The sequence below is a fragment of the Benincasa hispida genome, chromosome 9 (genome assembly GCF_009727055.1).
Source record: "Benincasa hispida cultivar B227 chromosome 9, ASM972705v1, whole genome shotgun sequence".
In the NCBI taxonomy this organism is placed as follows: domain Eukaryota; kingdom Viridiplantae; phylum Streptophyta; class Magnoliopsida; order Cucurbitales; family Cucurbitaceae; genus Benincasa; species Benincasa hispida.
In genome coordinates this window covers 53,583,303-53,591,072 of record NC_052357.1, presented here as the reverse complement: position 1 = coordinate 53,591,072, position 7,770 = coordinate 53,583,303, and the positions used below count along the sequence as shown (strand labels likewise).

General features: G+C 38.5%; 1 non-coding gene across 1 annotated transcript; it reads left to right on the top strand.

Moving 5' to 3' along the window:
• The first annotated feature begins 215 nt into the window (after positions 1 to 215).
• LOC120087375 lies at positions 216 to 322 on the top strand. Its single transcript, XR_005484513.1, has one exon. It is a non-coding gene; the product is annotated as a small nucleolar RNA R71 (small nucleolar RNA).
• The last annotated feature ends 7,448 nt before the right edge of the window (positions 323 to 7,770 follow it).

Genomic DNA, 7,770 nt, shown 5'->3' with positions numbered 1-7,770 from the left:
ATGCGATGGCCCCATTGTTTGCGTCATTTTCTTTTATTCTTAATCTATGATCGCTTTCCCTCCAATCCTCGTGATTTTTGGAAATGTGATCAAGTATACTCTTAGCCTCCTTATATGTTTTGTCGAGCAGACCACCAGCGGCTGCCGCATTGGCAGTGGTCTACGAAGTAGGGTTCAATCCTTGTTAGAAAATTTCCATTTATAGGCAATCTGTTAAGCCATTGTGGGGACAGTCTCTTACCAGCTGCTTAAACCTCGCCCAAGCATCACTGAGCGATTCATCATCTTCTTGTTCAAAATTTGTTATTAATTTCCTTTTCCTAGTGTTCTCAGTTGGTGGGAAATACTTCTTCATAAATTTTTCCACCACCTGTTCCCACGAAGTTATCTCTCCCAGTTTGAGAGAATATGCCTAATTCCTCGCCTAATTACACAAAGAAAAGGGAAACAGAGTTAGTCGAACTTCCTTGGTTGAGATATTCGGGAACACAAAAGTGTTGCAGATTTCTATGAAGCTCCAGAGGTGGACGTGCGGGTCTTTGCCACGCCTTTTTCCAAACTGCCCAGCAGCCTGGATCATCTGCAACATTACCGACTTCATTTCAAACCTCGATCCATCTAGTGCTAGCCTCATGATTCCTGGAGAGAAATCTTTGAGGTTAGGTGACGCATAGTTCTGAATGGGTCTATTGCGTCATTCGCCAAAAGGATGGGGTTGGCCATTATATTATTCACGTTAGCGACCCTTGCGTCCGGTTGCTCCGCCATTCTTGGTGTTCCTTCTTGTTGTTGTTGGCGGTCTCTTAATCTTCTTCTGAATGTCCTATCAATCTCCAGGTCATAATTCGCCAGAGATTGATAGTTTTGCAAAGAAATCACAAAAAAATTACCTTTAGCAAACTATCTTGCCGAAGTCCCCGGCAATGGCGCCAAAAACTTGATGCGGTATTTTATGTAGTGGAAATATGGATGATATGTGTTGATGGATTTGCGTCGTGCACTCAAGTTTTCCCAGTAGAATTCAAGTGTAAATTCCTCTGAATTTCCTGGTAAGTCCAGAGTCGAACACAGGGACTTGTGAAAATAGATTGCGTTGGTAGTTTTGATGAAAACTTTCCGATAATCGAGTAAATAAATAAAGTGTTTGGTTTGTTGATTGCATTGATTAAAGAAAAATAACAAATGCGGCGGATTTGAGAAATGAAAGTTGCGTTGATAGATACAATGAGTATGCGATGAACGGGTTGAGAAGATCTTTAGCTAGCGTTACTCGGGAATGCGTCAGACTATACGATCATGTTACTACCATGCATAGCAAGTCATTTTCCAATGTAAATGCGATGCTCCTAAATCTAGGACGCATGTGTTGAATGCAAAATGTTCATAGAGCTCATCCCTAAGTCTCTACTCTTGTCCTATGCGGTGATGTAAGATGCATTGAAAGCAGGTGACCGCATACAATCATATCCTATCTCTAGGATGCATTGCGATGCATTGATAAACAAATAGTTGCTATTCCTAAGCACTATCTCTTGTTTATACGTTCTAATCTGTTCTTCCAAACCTTAGATTTCTAACCTGACCTTCCCAAGTCATAGATCGTATCCTCAGACTTACCTTGCCCGAATAATCTCTATGGACGAATGAGCATACATTAAACAAGATAATCGGCAAAGAATGAAGATTCCCTAGTAGGTACTAGCTAAATGCTTTCTCAACCATTCAACTAATTTAGCCTACTCATGCTGTGCCAAATTACAGAGAGTTGACAGATTATAGAGAAAGAAATTCCATCTCTCTATAAATGGAGTGAGTACAAAATATCAATGGGAGGTTAAAGGTAGAGAGGACCTGGTAAGAATTCCTTTGCTTGACCGAGACTTTTACACTAAGTCTCTATTCTGATCTTAAGTTATGTTCCCGCTTCCGCAGGTGTCGGCCCTCTCTCTGTCTTTGGAGTCTCCGCGCGCTCTCCCAAGGCCTTTACGCACGATCTACCAGCATAACTTTCTCCTTCGTGTTCCGCCTTAAAATGAAAGAAAACTATGGACAGAGGCGTGAACTCGTGAAACAAAAGATTGTAAAAGTCGTGAACCCCTTCTTGAAAGAATGCCACTTGGTATTTATTAGAGCATACTATGGTGAAAAGGCGGCTTCTTCTCTCCCGCCCCACCGCCCGACTGCGCTCCACCCTCCAGCCTCCCAACTACCACCTCCGGTTTGTATAGATGGGACAGCTTTAATTCCTGATTGACGCGTCGAATAATTATTCACCGACAAGCTTTGAACTGTACTTGGACCGTTATCGGCTGTCAACTTAATTTTGATTCGACTGTCATCAGCTTTCTGTCCCATCACTCTTAATTGGCCTTTCACCCAGATGCGCCCACCATGTTGTGCTAACCAAGTTGCGGCGATCCTTCTCGGGTGAATGTTTACGAGCACGATCAACGCAAAGCCTTGCGGTGATGTTGCGCTCGACCAATGATTTCTTATGATCACAATCTTGCATTGCGTTAACACATATTCTGCACAAAAATACAAAAATCAATAGTTCTAATGCGCTGAACGCATGCAACCGCAATATTATAGAATTTATGCTCAATGGACGCAATTTAACATATTTCATCAACGCAATCCAACATCGTTTAAGAACTTCGCACAATGATAACGTGCATTTGCCCGTTATCAGCTATACAGGTTTGTTTTATGCTTCTTGACACTACTGCTCCTCCGTTAAGAGTGAACACTGATCCAAATGTAGACTTCCTAGCATCTTTATCAGTTTGGAAATCAAAGTCAGTGTATCCAATAAGGATCAGATCCTTAGCATTATACACGAGCATGTAGTCCCTAGTTCTCCTTAGATACTTTAAGATGTTCTTAACGGCAGTCCAATGATCACATCCAGGATTAAACTGGTATCTACTGACGATCTCTACTGAGTAGCATATGTCAGGTCTAGTACATAACATTGCATACATCAGGCTTCCAACTGCGGAGGCATAGGGAATATTTCTCATATCCTCAACTTCTTAAGGTGTCTTAGGACATTGTTCTTTTGACAGATGAATTCCATGTCTGAAAGGCAACAGACCCTTTTTCAGAATTCTACATCTTATATTTAGACAAAATTTTGTCTATATAAAATGCTTGAGACATGACTAGTGTCTTATTCTTGTGATTCCGAACAATTTGGATCCCAAGAATATACTGTGCATTTCCGAAATCTTTCATTTGGAATTGTGTATCTAGCCATTGCTTGACGTCAGTAAGATATCCTACATCATTCCCAATGAGCAGAATATCATCGACATATAAAACCAAGAACACTACAACAGAATTAATGATCTTTTTGTAAACACAAGGCTCATCAACATTCTGTTTAAAGCCATAAGATTTGATTACAGTATCAAACCTTATATTCCAGGATCTAGAAGCTTGTTTTAATCCATAAATCGATTTCTCAAGCTTACAAACCTTTTGTTCTTGACCTGGAACTATAAACCCCTCTGGTTGAACCATATAGATACTCTCTTCAAGATTGCCATTTAAAAAGGTTGTCTTGACATCCATTTATCAAATTTCATAGTCATAAAAAGTTGCAATGGATAAGAGTATTCTTATCGACTTTAACATGGCAACGGGAGAGAAAGTTTCTTCATAGTCCACTCCCTCTCTTTGGGTATAACCCTTTACCACAAGTCGAGCCTTAAAAGTTTGCACTTTACCGACTTGATCTCGTTTTATCTTGTAGATCCATTTGCAACCAATTGGTTTCACATCAGTTGGTTTATCTACAAGAGTCTAGACTAAATTAAAGTACATTGACTTCGTTTCGAGGTCCATAGCTTTTATCCACTGGTCACAGTCCACATCATTCATTGCCTGTTTATAGGTCAATGGATCCTCTACGCCCTCATCAAGTATGATGATTTGAGTTTCAACTAAACCCAAATAGTAGTCAGGCTGATGAACAACTCTCCCACTACGTCGAGGCACTCTCAACTTTTGAGAAAAATGTGACTGACCAGAAATACTAGCTTTATCTACTACTTTAGTAGATGAACTAGGTATATTTGTAGCGTCTTTTGAATTTCTTTCAACACTATTTTACTGCATGGTTAATGATTTCTAATGTGGTCTTCCTCTAAAAATGTGGCATTTGTTGATACAAATACCTTGTTTTCTTGAGGATGATAAAATAGACCACTCCTTGTTTCCTTTGGATAACATACAAATAGGCATAATTTTGAACGATGTTCCAATTTCTTGGGATTTTGTACCAACACATGTGTTGGGCAACCCCAAATTCTAAAGTGACATAAACTACTTTTACGCCATTTCCATAGCTCATAAGGTATTTCTGAAACACTTTTAAAGGGAACGTTTTTCAAAATATGGACAGCAGATTCAAGTGCATATCCCCAAAAGGAATTAGGCAATTGAGCATAGCTCATCATAGAGTGAACCATATCTAATTAGGTTCGGTTTCTTCTTTTTGATACACCGTTCTGCTGAGGCGTACTAGGTGTAAAGAATTGTGACTGGATCCCATTTTCTATCAAATAGTCTTGGAATTGTATGTCCATATACTCTCCACCTCGATCTAATCGAAGTATGTTTATTGTTTTACCTAATTCATTCTCAATTTCAGCCTTATATTCTTTGAACTTTTCAAGAGAATCAGACTTGTGATGAAGCAGGTAAACATGACCATACCTTGAATAATCATCAATAAAACTGATGAAATATTCATACCCACCTCGAGCCTTGACATTCATTAGTTCACAAAGGTCCGAATGTACGAGCTCTAAGGGTACTTTGGCTCTGAGACCTTTTCCAGTAAAAGATCTATTGGTCATCTTTCCTTCAAGACAGGATTCAGATGGAGGTAAAGAGTTATCTTCTAACTGACTTACAAGTCCACTCTTGACCAATCTCCCAATCCTATTAAGATTTATGTGATCAAGTCTTAGGTGTCATAGATAGGCGTTGGAAGAAACCTTTTGTTTTTTATTTTGAGTTTCTAATGTTCTAAACATTTCAGTATTTAAAACAAAATTTGCTCTAGTTAGTCTTAACTTATATAAGTTGTCTTCAAGTGTAGCAGAACAAATTTGAATACCTTTACAAAAAATGAACGCTTTATATTAAAAGATATTGTATATAATTGTTCTATAATACAAGCGATAGATATCAAATTCCTCTTCATAAGAGGTCCATACAAAACATTTTTAAGTACTAGATATCTATCTTCAATAAATAATTTCAGATCTCCCACTGCTTCAGCTGAGACAACCTCTCCTGTTCCAACTTTGAGGGTTATCTCACCTTCTTCAAGCTATTTCCAAGAACTAGTTTTTTGAAACGAAAAACAAATATGATTAGTGGCTTCTGAATCTAGTATCCAGGTTGAAGTATCATATTCCACTAAACATGTTTCAACGACCAGTAAATCATATTTACCTTGTGCCGTTTTCTCAGCTTTCTTCTCTGCAAGGTACTTCGGGCAATTTCTCTTCCAATGTCTGTTTTGGTTACAGTGGAAACATTTTCCTTTATCTGTATGCATCTTTCCCATTCTTATCTTGGGAGTCTGCCCTTTTCCCTTCTTTTTCATTTGAGCTTTAGAGAGTCCAGCTTTATTTTTAGAGGATGATCCTCTTATAAATTTTTTCTTAGTGGTAGCAACATTTGCTTCCACTTCCTTCCCCTTACCTAAAGTAAGGTTTTGGAATCGCTGGAGCTCATTAAGAAGGGTAGTCAGGTTAAATTCTATTTTATTTAAAGACGCATTTGTCTCAAAAGGTATAAAACTCTTCAGAATAGATTGTAAGATAAAGCTAACCTGATTAGCCTCATCAATGGGTCTGCCGTTTACTATAGCGATATTGAGGTACATCATCATGTCTAGGACATGTTCTCTAATAGAGGTCCCCTCCTTCATCCGCTTTGTGTAAATGTGCTTAATTGCCTCGTGTCTAAAGGACCATGATGGTTGCCTAAACATTTCTCTTAATGAATTTATTATGTCTTTAGTCGTAGCTAAGGATTCATGTTTCTTTGCCAAAACATCAGACATGCTAGCAAGAATGTAAACATGGGCCTTTTCATTGGTTTTGACCCATCGATCGTATGCTTCCCGAACAGTTCGATTAGCATTTGAGGCTGGGGCTTGAGGACATTCCTTAGTTAAGACAAATCATAGATCTTCAACTACCGGTATTGTGTTTAGATTTGATTTCCATGTCGAATAATTATCGCCGTTTAGTTTCTCGAAAGCTAAGAGTTGAATTATTGAGCTATTCATGCTGAAAAAGATAAACATATTCTTTTAGAAAAACTATACTCACAAAGAGACCAATTTAATTTAGCAAAAAATAATAATGTATCCTTCATTATTATATTTTGCAACAATATTTCAAAAGTTTAGAGTAACCTCCACTGAAGGGCAGTCGATTATTCCTCTTTTGAACCAAGACAATCTTGACTAGATGCTAACCCCAGAATAACTCTTTATTCTTATAGCACTTTAGTTATCGCTACTTTGGTCGAGAATATACTAACATCTTAGTGATTCTTGTAAGTGTAAACTTCTATTTTTGGATTTCAAAAACCAGAATCAACATGCTCCCGAAAGTGGAAAGTCAATTTTTTTCTGGAGATGGAGAGAAAAAAGAACCTCGAATTGGCTTCAATCGAGATTTCCTCGGCTTCTTTAGCAGCAGAAATTTCCTTCTTCTTTACTGCTACAGCGGAAACCTTCCAATCAGTCGAGCTGCTTCGCCCCTCTCCCTATCGGTCGAGCTGCATTGATGCCGAAGGAGTCTTTGGAACCGGTGGAGAGGCTAGGTGCTGATAGGAGGGGGGATCCGTAGGCCGGAAGCTCTACAAAGGGTTCTTGAAAGATCAAGAAAATCTCAGTTGAAGATGTTTTTTCGGAAAACAGCATTTATAAGAGAGCCTATCCAGATTTGGAGTTCGCGGTGTTCCAAATCCTATAATACAACCCTCTGAAAGGAAGGTCGCTCCAGGGTAGACATGCAAGCGCATTATAGGAATCTCACGGTGCGACCTAATGGAAGAGACCATGGGATATGTTGTTGCATACTCCTCACCCACTTACTATGAACTACTTCCCCTATTCACCTTGATATTGATCCATGCAAACACTATCCGAAGGGAGTCCGCTCCTAAGCACGGCCCAAAGCCCTTCATGGACCTCACGATGTGAACTTTTAGGGACGTTAGAGCTAAAAGTACGCTACTTCTCTCTAGCTGAAGTGTTCTATAACAGTTTAGGATATATATTAAAAAATACTTATATTTCGGCTAAATTAAACATATCCTAAGTCTAGGTGATAGATCAATGTATAACTCTTATATTGGATTTTAACCTATGATGTCTAGGTGTTAAACAAATTTTATTACCTCACATCTCTCACGCATGCTCATTAAAACTAGGGTTATTTGACTTAGACACAAGTTTGATCTCTAGGTAGGAGGTGTTCCGTAAACCGTCATCTTAAGAACCCCCAACCTTATACAAGATCTCCCCGGGTAATTAAATAATTCTTTGTTTAACAAGTAATCGACCTATTCTAACTCTTCAGAAAAGCTGATTGAAATTGCACCAATTTAATCCTAGGTGAGCATGCAACTTTTACTTTGCTATAGATTTTAAAGTCTAGGTTATTTTATAACAATTATAAAATAAAATTATAACCATTATAACCCTAGAATCATACATCTATAACATACATTCAT